The sequence below is a fragment of the Coregonus clupeaformis genome, unplaced genomic scaffold (assembly GCF_020615455.1).
Source record: "Coregonus clupeaformis isolate EN_2021a unplaced genomic scaffold, ASM2061545v1 scaf1911, whole genome shotgun sequence".
Classification (NCBI taxonomy): domain Eukaryota; kingdom Metazoa; phylum Chordata; class Actinopteri; order Salmoniformes; family Salmonidae; genus Coregonus; species Coregonus clupeaformis.
The window spans coordinates 69,350-92,500 of NW_025535365.1; the positions used below are offsets into that span (position 1 = coordinate 69,350).

At 37.9% G+C, this 23,151-nt stretch overlaps 1 non-coding gene and 1 pseudogene across 1 annotated transcript; both read left to right on the forward strand.

Moving 5' to 3' along the window:
* Positions 1-8,153: 8,153 nt before the first annotated feature.
* On the forward strand, positions 8,154-8,272 carry LOC123487940 (annotated as a pseudogene).
* A 269-nt stretch (positions 8,273-8,541) lies between these two features.
* Positions 8,542-8,660, forward strand: LOC121560480. The gene has a single exon (XR_005998988.1). It is a non-coding gene; the product is annotated as a 5S ribosomal RNA (ribosomal RNA).
* The last annotated feature ends 14,491 nt before the right edge of the window (positions 8,661-23,151 follow it).

The window sequence follows — 23,151 nt, forward strand, 5'->3', positions numbered from 1 at the left end:
AAGAAGGGACGAGAGATGAGACATGGACTGGGGTTTTGAATAAAATAAAACATACTCTATCCTATTGGAAGGCAAGAAAACTGTTCTTGAGGGGGAAGGTGGTGGTGATTAATTCTTTGGTGGCATCCAAATGTATCTATGTTCTAGGTTCGTTGGATATGCCACAATGGGTGTTAAAAGAATTCAATGGTTTGGTTACAGATTTCCTATGGGAGGGGAAGGGGACTAGGATTGCAAGGGCAACTCTTATCTCGGATTTAAAGGATGGGGGGTTGAAATTGGTAGATTTGGATGTGAAGAGAAAAGCAATGAGAATAAAAACTGTGCAAAAATACTTATATGGGGAGGTAGATTATGGATGGAAAAGGTTTTTTAAACATTTTTGTACAGAAGTGGGGGTTGTGAAGAAAGTGGATTATTGATGGCATGGAAGAAGGATATGTTGGAGGGTTTGCCTGAGTTCTATAAAGAGGTGTTCTTGGCATGGGGGAATTTCTTCCTAAGATTGAGTACACATGTACAAATAAGGACAACATATTTAATCAGCCTGTGTTTTTGAATCCGAAAATAGAGAGTGGTGGGAAGGTGCTGTACAACAAAATGTTCATGAAGGCTGGGTTAATATTGGTAAAAGATTTTCTTTACGAGGTTATACCGGGGGTTTTTAAGGGGGCAGGCAATTCTGGATACTGTGTGGGAGGTTGATGATACAGTGGAGAGAAAATTAGTATTGCAGATATATGAAAGAATTAAATTATGCATTCCGGGTGAGTGGATAAAAGTGATAAATGGGGAGGGGGGAATATGAGGACTTGTATGTGCTGCCAAGTCTCTATGTGGGTAAAGGATCGGGGAAACAAGTTTTATCAAAAGTAACACAGAAAAGATTGTACAAGTGTATGTTGAAGTCTGTGTGTGTGAGGCCTGCGGCTGAGAGGATGTGGAAAAAAATGTTTATTGATTTGGATGTTTCTTTGATGTGGGAGAATTTGGTTTTGTTTGGGAATAAACGAAATTGTGAGAACATGGATTTTATGATACGGCATAATCGTATATACACAAATATTATTTTACATCAGATAAACCGCGATGTAAGGCGGGAATGTGATGTGTGTATGATGAAGCCAGAGTCTTTGTTGCATTTATTTGTTGAATGTCCAAGTCTGACAGGTTTTTTTAAGGAAGTAAAAATTTTACTGTGGAGGCACTGGAGAAAAGAGTTTTTAGAAAGCTTTGTATGGGATAGGTTAATATTATTTGGAGTAATGGGGAAATGTTTGGGTGTGAATGTGTACCTGTTGAATATTGTGTTGAGTTTTGTGAGGTATGCAATTTACTGTAGAAGGAATATGAAACATTTTGAAGGGAAAAAGGTGAATGTCTGGGTAATTTTTAAAGCAGGTTTAAGAAAGCAGGTGGATTTAATGTATAATGCAAAACTAGAGAAATTTGAAAGTATGTTTATAAAGGGGAGTACTTTAGTGTCTATGGAGGAGGGAGGAGGGGGAGTTAGGGTTAACTTCTGAAATGGAGTATGTCTAATGTCTATATTAGATTATTTTTTGAAAGAATTATTTTGAATATTTTCTTTGTTTATTTTTTTGATAGGGGGTGGCTTTTATCTGCCTATTTTGTGGGTGGATTTTGTTATGTCTTAGTCATGTCTGGGTTTTTTCTGTATTTTTATTTCTTTGGGTTCTTTGATTTGATAGGGGGTGAATTGTTCACCTGCCTATGTTAGGATAGTGTCTGCTGTATTGTTCATTGTAATATTGTACTGTAAATATTGTAAAAAATTGAATTTTTTGATAATAAAAAGAGAAAAAAAATAAAAATATGCCTGATCTCGTCTGATCTCGGAAGCTAAGCAGGATTGGGCCTGGTTAGTACTTGGATAGGAGACCGCCTGGGAATACCAGGTGCTGTAAGCTTTTTGTTCCACTGGAGGGTACTCTTGTGTCATGGAGCAACTGCCTTTTATATATCACCCTAATAATATCATGTAATTTTATTGGACTAAATGCAGTTTGTATGTGCTGCCCTGCCCTGCCCTGATCAATTTAAATAATAGACAGTGCGTTTCCATCAAAATATATGTGTCATGGAGCAACTGCCTTTTATTTATCAACCTAATAATATCATGTATTTTTATTGGACTAAATGCAGTTTGTATGTGCTGCCCTGGTCAAATTAAATAATAGACAAAGCGTTCCCCTCAAAATATAGGCATTACATTCAGCCTTTGTTTTTAGTCGGTTCATTAAGTTGCATGGAAATTCGAATCACTGGTAAATTTTGTTCATTTCTTTATATACTGTACCAAGAGTTGTTCTCTCGCTTACAGCCATACCAGCCTGAATACGCCCTTCCGGTGAGTTGAGTGAGACAGGTGCAGGTGATTAAGCTGTAAGTGAGTGTTTGGGAGAGAACTATTTGCTTGAGTTTCTTAGTTTATTGAAGGACAATTGTTTGATTTTGAATTCAATTAAGTTTAAGGTTAGTTAGTTTTTTCCCCCCCCTTGCAGTTCTGCTGCTTGGGGGTGAGTTTTTTGAGACTTTTTTTCTGTTTGGTTAATGACGGACAACATGGCAAAGAATAATGGAACGGATAAAGACAAAGGCAATGCGCAACGGACAAAACTTGGACCTGAAGGTGGCTCAAAATACGGCAAGGAACGAACAGTGGCAGTGGAATTGATGGGAGAAGACAAGATAACAACGATGGAATTACTAAGATCAATTAAAGATGTGTGCGGAAAGGTGGTGGGGTGCAGAATAAAAGGAGAAAGGAAATATGAAGTCACGATGGGGGATGAAAATGGAAAAGAGTGTTTAATGGATGGGTTCATGATTAAGAACACGAAGGTAATGGCGAGAGATATGATGGCAAACGAACTCATAGTCTCGTTTATGAATTTGCCAGTTTATATCGAAGACGGAGCTATACTGGATAAACTGCGGATCTGGGGGTGTAGCTGCGGTCTCAGAAATCAGAAGGAGAGTCTGGCCGGGGACGGAAATCGTGGATGGGACAAGATACTGTAAGGTAAAGTTCACGGACACCGTGCAGTCCTTGCCGTATTCCACTAAGTTCGAGACAATGGAGGGTGGTGAATATTTCAGGGTGATTCATGACAAGCAGGTTAGGGTATGTCGCCTGTGTATTCAACCTGGACATATTTTAAAGGACTGCCCTGACTTTAGGTGTTTTAAGTGCGGAAACCAGGGACACTATGCGAGGGAATGTGCTGGAGCGAGAGATAGGGCAGTTTGCGCAGGATGTCGGAAGGGAACCGATGAGTGCAACTGTGGAGAGGTTGTAAGTGAGGAGGAGAGCCAGGACCTCTTAATGGAAGCCGATGTATCACCGGGAGGAGAAGAAGAGGATGGGGAAGAGGATGTGGAGGAAGGTGGAGAGATGGAAGAGCAAAAGGCAGACGAAATAGGGAGCAGCTTGGACTCAGAGATGAGAAGAGGGAGTTTACAGGAGGAGGGGGGGATCGGGCTGGGTGGAGGCACTGGGGACGCACAGATTATTGGGGAAAGCTCAGGCCCTGCGAGTACCTCAGGGGGTGAAGACATGGAGGGCAGTTTGAGTTTGACGACAATACCAGAGACGGAGAGAGATACGGGGAGCACAACGGATGTGGGAGTAAAGAACTTGAGTTGGTTGGACGAAATGGGCTTGGAGGAGATATCTGATACGGACGAAGGGGCAAAGGTAGAACAACTAAGGGAAAGCTACAGGAAGAGGAAAGCGACGGGGGGGGAGAAGAAGGATAGAAGAGGAAAGAAACAGGACAAAAAGTAGAGGACAATGAAGGTATTTCTTTTCATTTTATTATTTTTTGAAATGGTTAAGTTTGTGTCCCTAAATGTAAATGGTTTAAGGACGATGGATAAATTTCAAAATATAGTTCAAATGAAGAATGTGGATATCTTATGTCTACAAGAGACACATTGGGACAATGATTGTGTATTGAAAGTAAAACAAATATGGAGGGATTTTATTTTTGTTAATAATGGTAGAGGGAATTCTAGTGGGGTTGCTATTCTAGTGAGAAAGGATGTGGTGGACAAAGTGGTACATGTACATGATGATAATAATGGGAGGATTTTAGTTTTAGATTTTGAGTATATGGATATGAAGTTTAGAATTATAAATGTTTATGCGCCAAATAATGAAATAGAGCGCAAGGTTTTATTTGTTGAAGTGGGACGATGGAGTGTGGGAAATTGCATCGTGGTGGGGGATTTTAATGTGAATATGGACAGATTAGATATGACAAGGGGAGCTGCATTTAGAAATGATGCATCTAGAGGGGTTTTAAAGAAAATGATGGTTGAGAAAAAACTTATTGACATATGGAGAGATGACAATCCCGATAAACGAGAATTTTCTAGAAGGCAGGTGGTTTTAGGGGAATTAAAACAAACCAGGATAGATTTGATTTTAGTTAAAGAAGATTTAAGGGATTGTATGAAAGATGTTAAGTATGTATTTACAACACTCAGTGATCATGCATGTTTAAATTTCTCGGTGGGTTTAGACAAAGAAAGAATAGGAGGTGGTACATGGTGTATGAATGCGAGTTATTTGGGGGATGAGGATTATTGTAAACAACTTAAATCTTTGATAATATGTGAAATGGAGGATAAGCAGAAAGGGGAGGATAAGTGTTTATGGTGGGACAAGGTTAAGGAAAAAATAAAAGTTTTTAGTATAAGATATGCAAGGAAAAAGAGAGGCAGGATGAAAAGAAAAGAAAATGAGTTGAGAGCCAAATTGGTTGAGGAAATGGGGAAGTGTGACAGTGAACCTAATTATAATATAGAAAAGTTTTTAGAGTTGAAAGCAAAATTGAGTAAATATGACATGGATAAGTGTATGGGGGCCATTATAAGAAGCAAAGCAAAGTATTTTTTGGAGGGGGAGAAATGCACTTCCTTTTTTCTTGGATTAGAGAAGAGTACTCAAAGAAGAACATATCTTAGACAGATTGAAAATGTAAAGGGGGAAGTAGTAGATGATTATGTAGAGATTTTAGAGACAGTGCAGAGTTTTTATAAGGACTTATTTAAAAAAGGGGAGGTGGATGAGGGGTGTGTACAGGAGATTTTAGGTAGTGTGGAGGTGAAAATTAATGGAGAAGATAAGGTGATGTGTGATGGGAAGATTACAGTAAATGAAGTGATGGATGCGATAAAGGGTTTACAGGTGAATAAGAGCCCTGGGGTAGATGGTATCATTGCAGAGTTTTATAAAATTTATGAAAGTCTTTTAGCACCTATTTTATTGGAGGTTTATCACTATATGGAGGAGAATGATTGTGTATCAGAATCAATGGTGACAGGAATGATAACAATTTTATATAAAAACAAAGGGAGTAAGGTGAAATTGGAAAATTATAGGCCAATTAGTTTATTAAATGTGGATTATAAGATTTTGGCCAAAATTTTAGCGAATAGGATGAAGAGAGTTTTACATGATATTATAGCACCAACACAGAATTATAGTGTTCCTGGGAGGGATATAGCTGACACAATTAATACGATTAGAGACGTGATACACAAAATGAATGGGGATAAGATAGGAGGTATTGTTTTAAGCATAGATTTAAATAAGGCTTTTGATAGAGTAGAACATGATTTTATGTTTAGGGTCTTGGAAAGATTTGGCTTTGGTAATAAAATAATAGGGTGGATTAAATTATTATATAGAAATGCAAAAAGTAGGGTGAAATGCAATGGGGTTTTAACTGATTCTTTCACTCTGGAGAGATCTGTGAGACAGGGATGTCCTTTATCTGCTTTATTGTATGTTTTATCAGCTGAGCCTTTAGCGGCTTTTCTTAAGAAGGATAATTTTATTAATTGTGTACAGACTCCACAGGGGGGATTTAGTTTGATTCACCAATATGCAGATGACACAACTATAACAGTTAGAGATGAGGACAGTGTAAAAAGGGTAATAGAAGGTTTTAAAGTATATGGAAGAGCATCAGGAGCTAAAGTTAATATGGAAAAGTCTGTTGTAATGTATATTGGGAAGGTAAATGAGGGGATTTTTCCTTTTAAAGAGGCCAAAGAATATTTTAAGGTGTTGGGAGTTTTTTTAGGTGTAAAAGAAAAAGAAGCTAGGGATTTGACATGGAGTGGGGTGATAAATAAAGTCAGAAAGGTTGTAAATATGTGGAAGGGGAGGTTGTTAAAATTAAAGGGGAAGGTTATTGTTATAAATTCTTTACTGATGTCAATTTGTATTCACGTCATGAATGTCTTAGATGTGCCAGAATGGGTTTTAATTGAAATGAATAAGATTTTAGTTGAATTTTTATGGGATGGGAAGGGGGGCGAAAATCGCTATTAAAACATTGATTGCGGGTTATGAGGAGGGGGGCTTGAAGTTAGTGGATTTAAGGGTGAGGAAAATAGCAATAAGAGTGAAAATGGTTCGGAAGTATTTATATGGGGAATTAGATTACGGGTGGAAAAGGTTTTTTGCAGAGTATTTGCAGGAGGTTGGGAGGATAGGGGATAATGGTTTATTAATGAGTGTAAAACAAGACATGTTGGGAAATATACCTTTGTTTTATAAGGAAGTTTTCGAGGCTTGGGGGCAGGTTTTACCACACATTTCTTATGAATGTAACAGTTTGGAGAATATTTTAAATCAGCCTATCTTTTTGAATCCAAAGATCAAATATAATAATACAATGTTGTATTGTAAATATTTTATGAGAGCTGGGATGCGACAGATTGGTGATATTCTATATGAGGTCAGGCCGGGGTTTCTACCGGTACAAGCTATTTATGACAATGTTGTTGAGGTCGACGATGAAATAAGCAAAACTACAGTAGAAAATATGTATAAGAGAATTTTAGGGTGCATTCCGAAGGAGTGGGGTGTTTTAATAAATACAGGGGCGGTTAAGAGAGCCAGGGGTTTGCCGGTTTTATTGTATGAAAGTGGTGGAGTGAAATGTGATTTGTCAGGCTTGAAAGTTAAAACAGTCTATAGTAAATGTATTTTAAAAGAGATAAGAGTGCCTGCTTCGGAGAAAATGTGGTCGGAGGTTTTTGGAGATTTGGATGTGAAGTCAATATGGAGGAATGTTAATGTAAAGGGGAACTCCATAGAATGTGAAGACAATGATTTTAAAATAAAACATAATAGGATTTTTACTAATGTGGTCTTACATCAAATCAACAGAAATATTAATAGAGAATGTGACATTTGTCATATAGAGGTGGAAAACTTTATGCACTTTTTCATTGAATGCAGTAGAATAAGAGGTTTTCATGAGTTTTTAAAGGAGCTTTTAGTGAAACATTGGGGGGAGGAGATTTTTAATGGGGTGGAATGGAGGAGATTTTTTCTTTTTGGGATTAATGGGAAAAGTAAAGTTTTGAATTTTAATTTGGTTAATTATGTTTTAAGTCATGCTCGATATGCTGTAAGACTAAGAAGGAACTTGGGGCATTATGAAGGGAAATGTGTGAGTGTGGAGGTACTTTTTAAGAGTATGTTGGAGGGAAATATAGAGATAATGCAGAGATATGGTGGGGGCAACTTTGAAAAAGAATTTGTGTGGGGGAGTACATTTATTAGAATGTCATCAAATGGAAAACTTGTGTTTAACTATTAATTGGATTAGGTGAGTGTTTTAATTGTTGATTTATTGTATCTTCTTTCTGATTTTGTAAAAGGGTGAATTGTTCACCCTTTAATGATGATTGAAATGATGTAAAATTGTCTGATTTTCATAATAAAATATAAAAAAAAAATACACCCGATCTCGTCTGATCTCGGAAGCTAAGCAGGATTGGGCCTGGTTAGTACTTGGATTGGAGACCGCCTGTGAATACCAGGTGCTGTAAGCTTTTGTTCCGCTAGAGAGTGCTCTTGTGTCATGGAGCAACTGCCTTTTATTTATCACCCTAAAAATATCATGTATTTTTATTGGACTAAATGCAGTTTGTATGTGCTGTCCTAACCTGATCAAATTAAATAATAGACAGTGCGTTTCCCTGAAAATATAGGCAGTACATTCAGCCTTTGTTTTTAGTTGGTTCATTAAGTTGCATGGAAATACGAATCACTGATACATTTTGTTCATGTCTTTATATAGTGTACCAAGAGTTGTTCCTGCGCTTACGGCCATACCAGCCTGAATACACCCGATCTCGTCTGATCTCGGAAGCGAAGCAGGATTGGGCCTGGTTAGTACTTGGATGGGAGGTTGCCTGGGAATACCAGGTGATGTAATTTTTTGTTCCACTAGAGAGTGCTCTTGTGTCATGGAGCAACTGCCTTTTATTTATCACCCTAATAATATCATGTATTTTTATTGGACTAAATGCAGTTTGTGTGTCCTGTCCTAACCTGATCAAATTAAATAATAGACAGTGCGTTTCCCTGAAAATATAGGCAGTAGATTCAGCCTTTGTTTTTAGTCGGTTCATTAAGTTACACGGAAATTCGAATCGCTGGTAAATTTTGTTCATGTCTTTATATAGTGTACCAAGAGTTGTTCCTGCGCTTACGGCCATACCATCCTGAATATGCCTGATCTCGTCTGATCTCGGAAGCTAAGCAGGATTGGGCCTGGTTAGTACTTGGATAGGAGACCGCCTTGGAATACCAGGTGCTGTAAGCTTTTTGTTCCACTGGAGGGTACTCTTGTGTCATGGAGCAACTGCCTTTTATATATCACCCTAATAATATCATGTAATTTTATTGGACTAAATGCAGTTTGTATGTGCTGCCCTGCCCTGCCCTGATCAATTTAAATAATAGACAGTGCGTTTCCATCAAAATATATGTGTCATGGAGCAACTGCCTTTTATTTATCAACCTAATAATATCATGTATTTTTATTGGACTAAATGCAGTTTGTATGTGCTGCCCTGGTCAAATTAAATAATAGACAAAGCGTTCCCCTCAAAATATAGGCATTACATTCAGCCTTTGTTTTTAGTCGGTTCATTAAGTTGCATGGAAATTCGAATCACTGGTAAATTTTGTTCATTTCTTTATATACTGTACCAAGAGTTGTTCTCTCGCTTACGGCCATACCAGCCTGAATACGCCCCTTTTTGGAATTTCAGGAAGTGGATGAGCGGCAGGTGTCTGAGTGCTTGAGAGAGGATATCGTTTGTTTGGAGTTTTTTATTTATTTATAAGTTTGAAAGTTTGTGTGTGATTGTAGTTGATTTTCTTTGAAACTTTTTTGTTATTATCCCCCATCGGCGTGAGCTGTTTGGGGGATATTGATTAAAATAACCGGATGGACAACATGGCGTCAACATCAAGAATACAAACGACGACGAGAAAGGACAACAGTGAAATCAGAATTTCAAATGAAGAACTGAAGAAAAGAAAGTATGAGGAGGAACTGACGGTGAACGTGGAAATAATTGGGGAAGGGAAAATAACAACGATGGAATTGCTGAGAGGAATAAGGGAAGTTTGTGGAACAATACTTGGATGTAGAATGAGAGACGGAAATAAGTATGAAATAACAATGTCTCATGTAAAGGGAAAAGAAAGACTAATGGACGGGCTAAAGATAAAGAACTGTCAAATCATGGCTAAAGAGCTAGGGAACGATGAGCTTGTGGTGTCCTTTTTGAACTTGCCTGCATACATTAAAGATGGGGAGATATATGAGAAACTAAGAGGCTGGAAAGTGAAGGCGACCACGCCAATCAAAGAGGAGGATGTGGCCAGGAACAGACATTGTAGACGGGACGAGATTTTGCAAGGTGAAGTTCACAGACAATGTGCAATCCTTGCCATATTCTACCAAATTTAACACTGTCGAGGGATTTGAATATTTTCGTGTAATCCATGACAATCAAGTGAAGGTATGTAGACTATGTATTCAGCCGGGGCACATACTTAAGGAATGTCCAGAATTCACTTGCCATAAATGTAGTGAACAAGGGCATTATGCCAGAGAATGTTTGAACATAGGTAATGTGTGTGAAATGTGTGACAGACCGAAAGTTAGATGTAGCTGTAAGAAGGGAAAAGATCACTTACTTTTGCAAACAATGGACCTCACTTCTGACGAAGAGGAGGGGAGTGTGTTTATGGAAGGAGAAAAAGAGAGTGACATGGGGAGTGTGACTTCAGAGACAGTGGCAGATATGCCTGAAGAGCCTGTAATGTCTTCTGGCAAAACACGAGACGCAGTTTTGGTCTCTGCTGCTGACAAGGTGGAACAGCAGCACATGATGGGTGAAATACATACACAGGTAGAGATGGTGCAAGGTGCTTCTCAGGTGCCTGAGCCAGTTTCAAGCGTGTGTAAAAATGACACCAAAGAGCGAGCTGGGTCCACTGAAGTCACTGGCACTGTTAAAGCGCACTTTTCAAAAGGCTTCCCTGCCGCTCCAAATCAGGAGACGGAGGATGAAATAGATAGTGAGGATCATCAGTTGTTTGCAAAAAATAAGAGGTCATTGTCGAAAACTAGGGAGATGATGGGATTTGGAAAAAAGAAAAAGTAGGTTTTGAAAGGACTTGTTTTGCTCTGATTATACCTCTGCACACATTACTAATGATTACAGTCGCATCCCTAAATGGTAACAGTTTGAGAAACATGAGCAAATTTGAGCAGGTTTTAGTGTCTGTTAAGGCAGACATGTTGTGTTTTCAAGAGACCAATTGGACAGATTCCAAAATACAGGAGATTAAGAGTAAATGGTCTGATTTAATTTTTTGTAGTCATGGAAGTGATAAAACATGTGGTGTGGCTATTTTGATAAAAAACGATGTGGTTCAAAATGTAAAACAAATATATGCTGACAATGATGGCAGACTTATTGCAATTGAATTTGAAGTGCAAAATGTAGTTTTTCGTTTAATCAATGTTTATGCTTCAAACATTGAATCTGAAAGGAGAGAAATGTTTCACAACTTAAAAACACTGTGCTCAGAAAACTGTATATTGATAGGAGACTTTAATGTGAGGTGTAGTAGAATGGATGCCTCTAGTTGTGCTAGATTCAGATATGACTCTTCTAGAAATGCATTATGGAAACTTATGAATGAGGAGAATCTAGTAGATATATGGAGGGCTGAAAATCCAAACAGAAGAGTGTTTTCTAGAAGGCAGGTGGTGCTAAAGGAATTAAAACAAAGCAGAATTGATTTATGTCTAGCAAAACAAGAATTGGTGCAGCATGTTAAGAAGATGTCATATAACTTTACAGCATATAGTGATCACGCAGTAATGTCATTTCAAATGGGTTTTGGTGTGGAGAGGAGAGGGGGAGGTGTCTGGTGTTTAAATGCCAGTCTGTTAAAGGAGGAAGGATATAGAAATGAAATTGTTGAATGTATTAATGATGAAATGTCTAATGTACTGTTAAAAGAGAATGTGTGTTTATGGTGGGAGGAAGTGAAAGGAAAAGTAAAAAACAGGAGTATTAGGTATGCTAGAAATCACAACCGGTTAGATAAGCAGAAAGAAACAATGCTTAGAAATAGGATGTTGCATGAACTTGAAAAGGCTGATACTGATCCAGACTATGATGTTGTGAATTATTTGAAAATCCATGCAGAGCTGGGTCATTATGAAAAAAAGAAATGTTTGGGTGCTATTGTTAGGAGTAGGGCACAGTACGCTTTGGAGGGAGAGAAATGTACATCCTTTTTTTTGGGGCTTGAAAAAAGAAAACAAACTAAGAGTTACATTGTAGAGTTGGAAAATGAAAAAGGTGTAAAGGTAAACGATTTTGTTGAGATCTTAGATACAGTTGAATCCTTTTACAGAAATCTTTACAAAAAGAATGATGTAGATAAAGTATGTGTTGAAAAAGTGCTGGATACAATTAGTGCCAAAGTATCTCAGGTAGATAGAATGATGTGTGATGAAGAGATTTCGATTATGGAAATCAAGGAAGCAATTGTTAACACTCAAGGCAATAAAAGTCCGGGTCTGGATGGTTTAACAAATGAGTTCTATAAAGTCTTTGTAGATATTTTGGCACCCATTTTAGGGAAGGTGTTTCATTATATGGAAGAGAATAAGGAAATCCCTGAGTCTATGTCAACTGGTATGTTAACGATTTTATTCAAGAATAGGGGCAGTAGATTCAAGTTAGAAAATTATAGGCCTATTAGTCTTCTAAATTCCGATTATAAGATATTGACTAAAGTGTTAGCGAATAGGATGAAAAAGGTGATTGGGAGTATTATTGCATCAACACAAGCCTACGGTATACCTGGAAGAGATGTTGCAGATGTAATTTGTACAATTAGAGATGTTGTTAATCAAATGAAAAATGAAGGCGGTATAGTATTAAGTTTGGATTTTAACAAAGCCTTTGATAGAGTGGAGCATAGCTTCCTATTACAGACTATGGAGAGGTTTGGTTTTGGGCCAAAGTTTGTAGCTTGGATCAACCTGTTGTACAGCGGGGCTAAAAGTTGTGTCAAATGTAACGGAGTGGTAACAGATACTTTTCCTGTAGAGAGGTCAGTAAGGCAGGGCTGTCCTTTGTCAGCTCTGTTGTACAGTATTTCTACAGAACCGTTAGCTACTTTAATAAATAGTAATAAAGAGGTAAGGGGTGTCGGAATCCCAGGTGGTGGTATCAGTGTTGTACATCAGTACGCTGATGACACTACTTGCACTGTGAAAGATATAGGAAGCATTGGAAGCATTATGAGAATCATAGATATATATGGTAAGGCATCGGGCGCTAAAGTTAATATAGAGAAGACTGAAATAATGTTTGTTGGGGATATCGATGCAAATAAGTGTGAGATTCCATTCAAGATAGCAAGGGATTTTATTAAAGTGCTGGGAGTAAACATTGGTGTAAAGGAGAAAGAGGCAAAAGATATAACTTGGACTGGGATCCTTAATAAAGTCAAGCTAACGTTAAATTTCTGGAAAAATAGAAAATTAAGGTTAAAAGGTAAAGTAATTGTTGCAAATGCTTTGGTATTATCTAAATTTGTGTATGTTTTGGGAGTCCTGGACATGCCTGAGTGGGTGCTAAATGAATTAAATAAGGTGGTGTCTAATTTTATATGGGATGGTAAAGGTGTTAGAATATCTCAGAAAACATTGATAGCTGACTACAGTGGGGAAAAAAAGTATTTAGTCAGCCACCAATTGTGCAAGTTCTCCCACTTAAAAAGATGAGAGAGGCCTGTAATTTTCATCATAGGTACACGTCAACTATGACAGACGAATTGAGAGAAAAAAATCCAGAAAATCACATTGTAGGATTTTTTATGAATTTATTTGCAAATTATGGTGGAAAATAAGTATTTGGTCACCTACAAACAAGCAAGATTTCTGGCTCTCACAGACCTGTAACTTCTTCTTTAAGAGGCCCCTCTGTCCTCCACTCGTTACCTGTATTAATGGCACCTGTTTGAACTTGTTATCAGTATAAAAGACACCTGTCCATAACCTCAAACAGTCACACTCCAAACTCCACTATGGCCAAGACCAAAGAGCTGTCAAAGGACACCAGAAACAAAATTGTAGACCTGCACCAGGCTGGGAAGACTGAATCTGCAATAGGTAAGCAGCTTGGTTTGAAGAAATCAACTGTGGGAGCAATTATTAGGAAATGGAAGACATACAAGACCACTGATAATCTCCCTCGATCTGGGGCTCCACGCAAGATCTCACCCTGTGGGGTTAAAATTATCACAAGAACGGTGAGCAAAAATCCCAGAACCACACGGGGGGACCTAGTGAATGACCTGCAGAGAGCTGGGACCAAAGTAACAAAGCCTACCATCAGTAACACACTATGCCGCCAGGGACTCAAATCCTGCAGTGCCAGACGTGTCCCCCTGCTTAAGCCAGTACATGTCCAGGCCCGTCTGAAGTTTGCTAGAGTACATTTGGATGATCCAGAAGAGGATTGGGAGAATGTCATATGGTCAGATGAAATCAAAATATAACTTTTTGGTAAAAGCTCAACTCGTCGTGTTTGGAGGACAAAGAATGCTGAGTTGCATCCAAAGAACACCATACCTACTGTGAAGCATGGGGGTGGAAACATCATGCTTTGGGGCTGTTTTTCTGCAAAGGGACCAGGACGACTGATCCGTGTAAAGGAAAGAATGAATGGGGCCATATATCGTGAGATTTTGAGTGAAAACCTCCTTCCATCAGCAAGGGCATTTAAGATGAAACGTGGCTGGGTCTTTCAGCATGACAATGATCCCAAACACACCGCCCGGGCGACGAAGGAGTGGCTTCGTAAGAAGCATTTCAAGGTCCTGGAGTGGCCTAGCCAGTCTCCAGATCTCAACCCCATAGAAAATCTTTGGAGGGAGTTGAAAGTCCGTGTTGCCCAGTGACAGCCCCAAAACATCACTGCTCTAGAGGAGATCTGCATGGAGGAAAGGGCCGAAATACCAGCAACAGTGTGTGAAAACCTTGTGAAGACTTACAGAAAACGTTTGACCTGTGTCATTGCCAACAAAGGGTATATAACAAAGTATTGAGAAACTTTTGTTATTGACCAAATACATATTTTCCACCATAATTTGCAAATAAATTCATAAAAAATCAAAAAATGTGATTTTTTTGGATATTTTTTTCTCATTTTGTCTGTCATAGTTGACGTGTACCTATGATGAAAATTACAGGCCTCTCTCATCTTTTTAAGTGGGAGAACTTGCACAATTGGTGGCTGACTAAATACTTATTTTCCCCACTGTATGTGGATGGAGGTTTAAAACTTGTAGATTTAGATGTCAAAAGAAAAGCTATTAGGATAAAAACAGTAAAGAAATATTTGTATGACAGTGAAGATTATGGATGGAAACACTTCTTTAAGGTCTACTTAGAGGAGAGTGGTGGATGTGGAGATAATGGTTTATTGATGGGGCTTAAAAGGAAAATGTTTGAAAAGGTACCAGATTTTTATAAAGAGGTGCTAAATGCATGGGCAGAGTTGTTGCCTAATGTATATTATGAATGTGGTCATATTGACCTGATTATGAATCAACCTATATTTCTGAATGAGAAAATCAAGAACAAAGAACAAGTTTTGTATAATAAAGTATTTAGGAGTGCAGGTCTACGACAAATAAAAGATTATACCTATGAGGTAATTCCAGGGTTTTTACCTGAAGAAGCTATTTTTGATATTATCAAGGAATGGGATGAAGAGGTGGGAAGGGGAACAGTGAATAATATGTATGACAAGATAAAGAATAGCATACCAAGCGCATGGGTGGATTTAATAAATAGTGAGGTTGAAAGAGAAAATCTGTTTGTATTTCCTAATTTGTTCATTGGTAGCAGTGAGAAGAAAGTACATTTATCTACTATACCAGTGAAAATATTGTATAGAATAATGGTAGGAAAATGTTATAGAAGGCCGGCTGCTGAAAAATGTTGGAAAACAGTTTTTCCAGAATTGGATGAAAAAAAGATATGGGAAAATTTAAATGTAAAATATAATAGTAAGGAGTGTGAAAATAATGATTTTAAGTTAAGACACAATAGAATATTTACAAAGGTGGTGTTACATCAAATTAATTGTGAAGTAAAAAGGGAATGCGATATATGTGGATGTTTCCCAGAAACGCTTATGCATTTGTTTATAGAATGTGAGGAATTAAAAGATATGTTTTGTAAAGTTAAGGAAATGTTAAGTAAAACTGGGGGGTGATTTCTTGAAAAAAGTATGTGTGGGAGGAACTTGTGTTATTTGGAGTGTCTGGTAAATGTGATGGCGTTAATGTGTGCTTGTTGAATATTGTTTTGAGTTTTGTGAGGTATGCTATTTTTTGTAGGAGGAATTATGGTTTTTTTGACAGGAAGAGGGTGAAGGTGTGGGGTATTTTTATATCACTGTTTAGTAAACACATGGATATGTTGTTTAATTATGGGATGGAAGATTTTGATGAACATTTTGTTGAGGGGTGTGGGTTGATTGCAAAGGTGGATGGTGGAGGAATCACTTATAATTTTTGAAAGAATTATTTTGAATATTTTCTTTGTTTTTTTTTATTTGATAGGGGGTGGCTTTTATCTGCCTATTTTGTGGGTGGAATTTGTTATGTCTTAGTCATGTCTGTTTTTTTTGTATAATAGTTTTTTTGTATTTTTATTTCTTTGGGTTCTTTGATTTGATAGGGGGTGAATTGTTCACCTGCCTATGTTAGGCTAGTGTCTTCTGTATTGTTCTTTGTAATATTGTACTGTAAATATTGTAAAAAATTGAATTTTTTGATAATAAAAAAAAATAAAAAAAATAAAATACGCCCGATCTCGTCAGATCTCTGAAGCTAAGCAGGGTCGGGCCTGGTTAGTACTTGGATGGGAGACCGCCTGGGAATACCAGGTGCTGTAAGCTTTTTGTCCCAGTAGAGCGTGCTCTTGTGTCATGGAGCAACTGCCTTTTATTTATCACCCTAATAATATCATGGATTGTTATTGGACTAAATGCAGTTTATGTGTGCTGCCCTGCCCTGATCAAATCAAATAATGGACAGTGCGTTTCCCTCAAAATATAGGCAGTACATGCAGCCTTTGTTTTTAGTCTAGGAGACAGTCAATGTCTGTAGTCCATTAGGGCACTATAAAATCCCTTCAATGTTTTGCCTGATTCCATTAATTCCCAAGTTCCCTTTTCTCCGTTTAGATTTCCCCGTTGACCGTTTGTCCCTGTTTTGGCTGGTTTTCGCTCTCAAAAGTACACATTTTTAATAGCAAAACAGCACAATTGGATGTTCTATGTCCACAACAATGTTTAAACCCTATCAGGTGACCATTTGTGAGGTCTGGGAAAAATGTAAGACATTTAGATTTTGGGGTGTAGTTACCCTTAAATGCAAACGTGCACCAGGAAGAGACCTTTGTTTGGTTAAGCGGTGTTGCTGTAGAACAAAAGGCCACTGGAGTGATGCAAATGATCACGGTATAATTCTGCCAGGCAGGCATAGGCTACTTTGTAGTTAACATTTACTTGCGAAGGTTTTGGGGAAAGCCATTCCTTCACTACCAGAAGAAGGTTATCATTAGCATCATCGCTAACGGCTACACAAAGTGTAGACATACGCGCGCACCGCACACATGCACACAGACAGGGGCATTCCTGTGCCGTTTCAGAAAGTTCATGGAAATACGAATCACTGATGCATTTTGTTCATGTCTTATGATTGACTTGGGCAAATGAATGCGTTTTCTAACAAGTTGAATAGATTTAGTTGATTTCTTACTAAGTTCAATAAATGTTTGAATATTGTTGAATTTCGGTTTAATGTCTGGATTCCGTGATTCGGTCCGCAACGCCTATTTTATAGGGCCCTAGTCAATGAACTTGTCATAAATCAACATAGGATATGCCCTCTCCCCCCACAAGACTCAATATATATATATATATATATATATATATATATATATATATATATATATATTGGAATGTAAGCAAGGGTTGAGCTTCTTCAGTTTGTGTCACAAAGTGGATACGTTTCTGTGTCCCTTTCAGAGTGAGTGACACATTGACTTTATATAGTGTACCAAGAGGTGTTCCCTCGCTTATGGCCATACCAGCCTGAATACGCCCTTCCGGTGAGTTGAGTGAGACAGGTGCAGGTGATTAAGCTGTAAGTGAGTGTTTGGGAGAGAACTATTTGCTTGAGTTTCTTAGTTTATTGAAGGACAATTGTTTGATTTTGAATTCAATTAAGTTTAAGGTTAGTTAGTTTTTTCCCCCCCTTGCAGTTCTGCTGCTTGGGGGTGAGTTTTTTGAGACTTTTTTTCTGTTTGGTTAATGACGGACAACATGGCAAAGAATAATGGAACGGATAAAGACAAAGGCAATGCACAACGGACAAAACTTGGACCTGAAGGTGGCTCAAAATACGGCAAGGAACGAACAGTGGCAGTGGAATTGATGGGAGAAGACAAGATAACGACGATGGAATTACTAAGATCAATTAAAGATGTGTGCGGAAAGGTGGTGGGGTGCAGAATAAAAGGAGAAAGGAAATATGAAGTCACGATGGGGGATGAAAATGGAAAAGAGTGTTTAATGGATGGGTTCATGATTAAGAACACGAAGGTAATGGCGAGAGATATGATGGCAAACGAACTCATAGTCTCGTTTATGAATTTGCCAGTTTATATCGAAGACGGAGCTATACTGGATAAACTGCGGATCTGGGGTGTAGCTGCGGTCTCAGAAATCAGAAGGAGAGTCTGGCCGGGGACGGAAATCGTGGATGGGACAAGATACTGTAAGGTAAAGTTCACGGACACGGACCTTGCCGTATTCCACTAAGTTCGAGACAATGGAGGGTGGTGAATATTTCAGGGTGATTCATGACAAGCAGGTTAGGGTATGTCGCCTGTGTATTCAACCTGGACATATTTTAAAGGACTGCCCTGACTTTAGGTGTTTTAAGTGCGGAAACCAGGGACACTATGCGAGGGAATGTGCTGGAGCGAGGGATAGGGCAGTTTGCGCAGGATGTCGGAAGGGAACCGATGAGTGCAACTGTGGAGAGGTTGTAAGTGAGGAGGAGAGCCAGGACCTCTTAATGGAAGCTGATGTATCACCGGGAGGAGAAGAAGAGGATGGGGAAGAGGATGTGGAGGAAGGTGGAGAGATGGAAGAGCAAAAGGCAGACGAAATAGGGAGCAGCTTGGACTCAGAGATGAGAAGAGGGAGTTTACAGGAGGAGGGGGGTCGGGCTGGGTGGAGGCACTGGGGACGCGCAGATTTTGGGGAAAGCTCAGGCCCTGCGAGTACCTCAGGGGGTGAAGACATGGAGGGAGTTTGATTTTGACGACAATACCAGAGACGGAGAGGGATACGGGGAGCACAACGGATGTGGGAGTAAAGAACTTGAGTTGGTTGGACGAAATGGGCTTGGAGGAGATATCTGATACGGACGAAGGGGCAAAGGTAGAAAAACTAAGGGAAAGCTACAGGAAGAGGAAAGCGACGTGGGGGGAGAAGAAGGATAGAAGAGGAAAGAAACAGGACAAAAAGTAGAGGACAATGAAGGTATTTATTTTCATTTTATTATTTTTTGAAATGGTTAAGTTTGTGTCCCTAAATGTAAATGGTTTAAGGACAATGGATAAATTTCAAAATATAGTTCAAATGAAGAATGTGGATATCTTATGTCTACAAGAGACGCATTGGGACAATGATTGTGTATTGAAAGTAAAACAAATATGGAGGGATTTTATTTTTGTTAATAATGGTAGAGGGAATTCTAGTGGGGTTGCTATTCTAGTGAGAAAGGATGTGGTGGATAAAGTGGTACATGTACATGATGATAATAATGGGAGAATTTTAGTTTTAGATTTTGAGTATATGGATATGAAGTTTAGAATTATAAATGTTTATGCGCCAAATAACGAAATAGAGCGCAAGGTTTTATTTGTCGAAGTGGGACGATGGAGTGTGGGAAATTGCATCGTGGTGGGGGATTTTAATGTGAAATTGGACAGATTAGATATGACAAGGGGAGCTGCTTTTAGAAATGATGCATCTAGAGGGGTTTTAAAGAAAATGATGGTTGAGAAAAAACTTATTGACATATGGAGAGATGACAATCCCGATAAACGAGAATTTTCTAGAAGGCAGGTGGTTTTAGGGGAATTAAAACAAACCAGAATAGATTTGATTTTAGTTAAAGAAGATTTAAGGGATTGTATAAAAGATGTTAAGTATGTATTCACAACATTCAGTGATCATGCATGTTTAAATTTCTCGGTGGGTTTAGACAAGGAAAGAATAGGAGGTGGTACATGGTGTATGAATGCGAGTTATTTGGGGGATGAGGATTATTGTAAACAACTTAAATCTTTGATAATATGTGAAATGGAGGATAAGCAGAAAGGGGAGGATAAGTGTTTATGGTGGGACAAGGTTAAGGAAAAAATAAAAGTTTTTAGTATAAGATATGCAAGGAAAAAGAGAGGCAGGATGAAAAGAAAAGAAAATGAGTTGAGAGCCAAATTGGTTGAGGAAATGGGGAAGTGTGACAGTGAACCTAATTATAATATAGAAAAGTTTTTAGAGTTGAGAGCAAAATTGAGTAAATATGACATGGATAAGTGTATGGGGGCCATTATAAGAAGCAAAGCAAAGTATTTTTTGGAGGGGGAGAAATGCACTTCTTTTTTTCTTGGATTAGAGAAGAGTACTCAAAGAAGAACATATCTTAGACAGATTGAAAATGTAAAAGGGGGAAGTAGTAGATGATTATGTAGAGATTTTAGAGACAGTGCAGAGTTTTTATAAGGACTTATTTAAAAAAAGGGGAGGTGGATGAGGGGTGTGTACAGGAGATTTTAGGTAGTGTGGAGGTGAAAATTAATGGAGAAGATAAGGTGATGTGTGATGGGAAGATTACAGTAAATGAAGTGATGGATGCGATAAAGGGTTTACAGGTGAATAAGAGCCCTGGTGTAGATGGTATCATTGCAGAGTTTTATAAAATGTATGAAAGTCTTGTAGCACCTATTTTATTGGAGGTTTATCACTATATGGAGGAGAATGATTGTGTATCAGAATCAATGGTGACAGGAATGATAACTATTTTATATAAAAACAAAGGGAGTAAGGTGAAATTGGAAAATTATAGGCCAATTAGTTTATTAAATGTGGATTATAAGATTTTGGCCAAAATTTTAGCGAATAGGATGAAGAGAGTTTTACATGATATTATAGCACCAACACAGAATTATAGTGTTCCTGGGAGGGATATAGCTGACACAATTAATACGATTAGAGACGTGATACACAAAATGAATGGGGATAAGATAGGAGGTATTGTTTTAAGCATAGATTTAAATAAGGCTTTTGATAGAGTAGAACATGATTTTATGTTTAGGGTCTTGGAAAGATTTGGCTTTGGTAATAAAATAATAGGGTGGATTAAATTATTATATAGAAATGCAAAAAGTAGGGTGAAATGCAATGGGGTTTTAACTGATTATTTTACTCTGGAGAGATCTGTGAGACAGGGATGTCCTTTATCTGCTTTATTGTATGTTTTATCAGCTGAACCTTTAGCGGCTTTTCTTAAGAAGGATAATTGTATTAATTGTGTACAGACTCCACAGGGGGGATTTAGTTTGATTCACCAATATGCAGATGACACAACTATAACAGTTAGAGATGAGGACAGTGTAAAAAGGGTAATAGAAGGTTTTAAAGTATATGGAAGAGCATCAGGAGCTAAAGTTAATATGGAAAAGTCTGTTGTAATGTATATTGGGAAGGTAAATGAGGGGAATTTTCCTTTTAAAGAGGCCAAAGAATATTTTAAGGTGTTAGGAGTTTTTTTAGGTGTAAAAGAAAAAGAAGCTAGGGATTTGACATGGAGTGGGGTGATAAATAAAGTCAGAAAGGTTGTAAATATGTGGAAGGGGAGGTTGTTAAAATTAAAGGGGAAGGTTATTGTTATAAATTCTTTACTGATGTCAATTTGTATTCACGTCATGAATGTCTTAGATGTGCCAGAATGGGTTTTAATTGAAATGAATAAGATTTTAGTTGAATTTTTATGGGATGGGAAGGGGGGCGAAAATCGCTTTTAAAACATTGATTGCGGGTTATGAGGAGGGGGGCTTGAAGTTAGTGGATTTAAGGGTGAGGAAAATAGCAATAAGAGTGAAAATGGTTCGGAAGTATTTATATGGGGAATTAGATTACGGGTGGAAAAAGTTTTTTGCAGAGTATTTGCAGGAGGTTGGGAGGATAGGGGATAATGGTTTATTAATGAGTGTAAAACAAGAAATGTTGGGAAATATACCTTTGTTTTATAAGGAAGTTTTCGAGGCTTGGGGGCAGGTTTTACCACACATTTCGTATGAATGTAATATTTTGGAAAATATTTTAAATCAGCCTATCTTTTTGAATCCAAAGATTAAATATAATAATACAATGTTGTATTGTAAATATTTTATGAGAGCTGGGATGCGACAGATTGGTGACATTCTATATGAGGTCAGGCCGGGGTTTCTACCGGTACAAGCTATTTATGACAATGTTGTTGAGGTTGATGATGAAATAAGCAAAACTACAGTAGAAAATATGTATAAGAGAATTTTAGGGTGCATTCCGGAGGAATGGGGTGTTTTAATAAATACAGGGGCGGTTAAGAGAGCCAGGGGTTTGCCGGTTTTATTTTATGAAAGTGGTGGAGTGAAACGTGATTTGTCAGGCTTGAAAGTTAAAACAGTCTATAGTAAATGTATTTTTAAAAGAGATAAGAGTGCCTGCTTCTGAAAAAGTGTGGTCGGAGGTTTTTGTAGATTTGGATGTGAAGTCAATATGGAGGAATGTTAATGTAAAGGGGAATTCCATAGAATGTGAAGACAATGATTTTAAAATAAAACATAATAGGATTTTTACTAATGTGGTCTTACATCAAATCAACAGAAATATTAATAGAGAATGTGACATTTGTCATATAGAGGTGGAAAACTTTATGCACTTTTTCATTGAATGCAGTAGAATAAGAGGTTTTCATGAGATTTTAAAGGCGCTTTTAGTGAAACATTGGGGGGAGGAGATTTTTAATGGGGTGGAATGGAGGAGATTTTTTCTTTTTGGTATTAATGGGAAAAGTAATGTTTTGAATTTTAATTTGGTTAATTATGTTTTAAGTCATGCTCGATATGCTGTAAGACTAAGAAGGAACTTGGGGCATTATGAAGGGAAATGTGTGAGTGTGGAGGTACTTTTTAAGAGTATGTTGGAGGGAAATATAGAGATAATGCAGAGATATGGTGGGGGCAACTTTGAAAAAGAATTTGTGTGGGGGAGTACATTTATTAGAATGTCATCTAATGGAAAACTTGTGTTTAATTATTAATTGGATTAGGTGAGTGTTTTAATTGTTGATTTTTTTGTATTTTCTTTCTGATTTTGTAAAAGGGTGAATTGTTCACCCTTTAATGATGATTGAAATGATGTAAAATTGTCTGATTTTCATAATAAAATATTTTAAAAAAATACACCCGATCTCGTCTGATCTCGGAAGCTAAGCAGGGTCGGGCCTGGTTAGTACTTGGATGGGAGACCGCCTGGGAATACCAGGTGCTGTAAGCTTTTTGTCCCAGTAGAGCGTGCTCTTGTGTCATGGAGCAACTGCCTTTTATTTATCACCCTAATAATATCATGGAT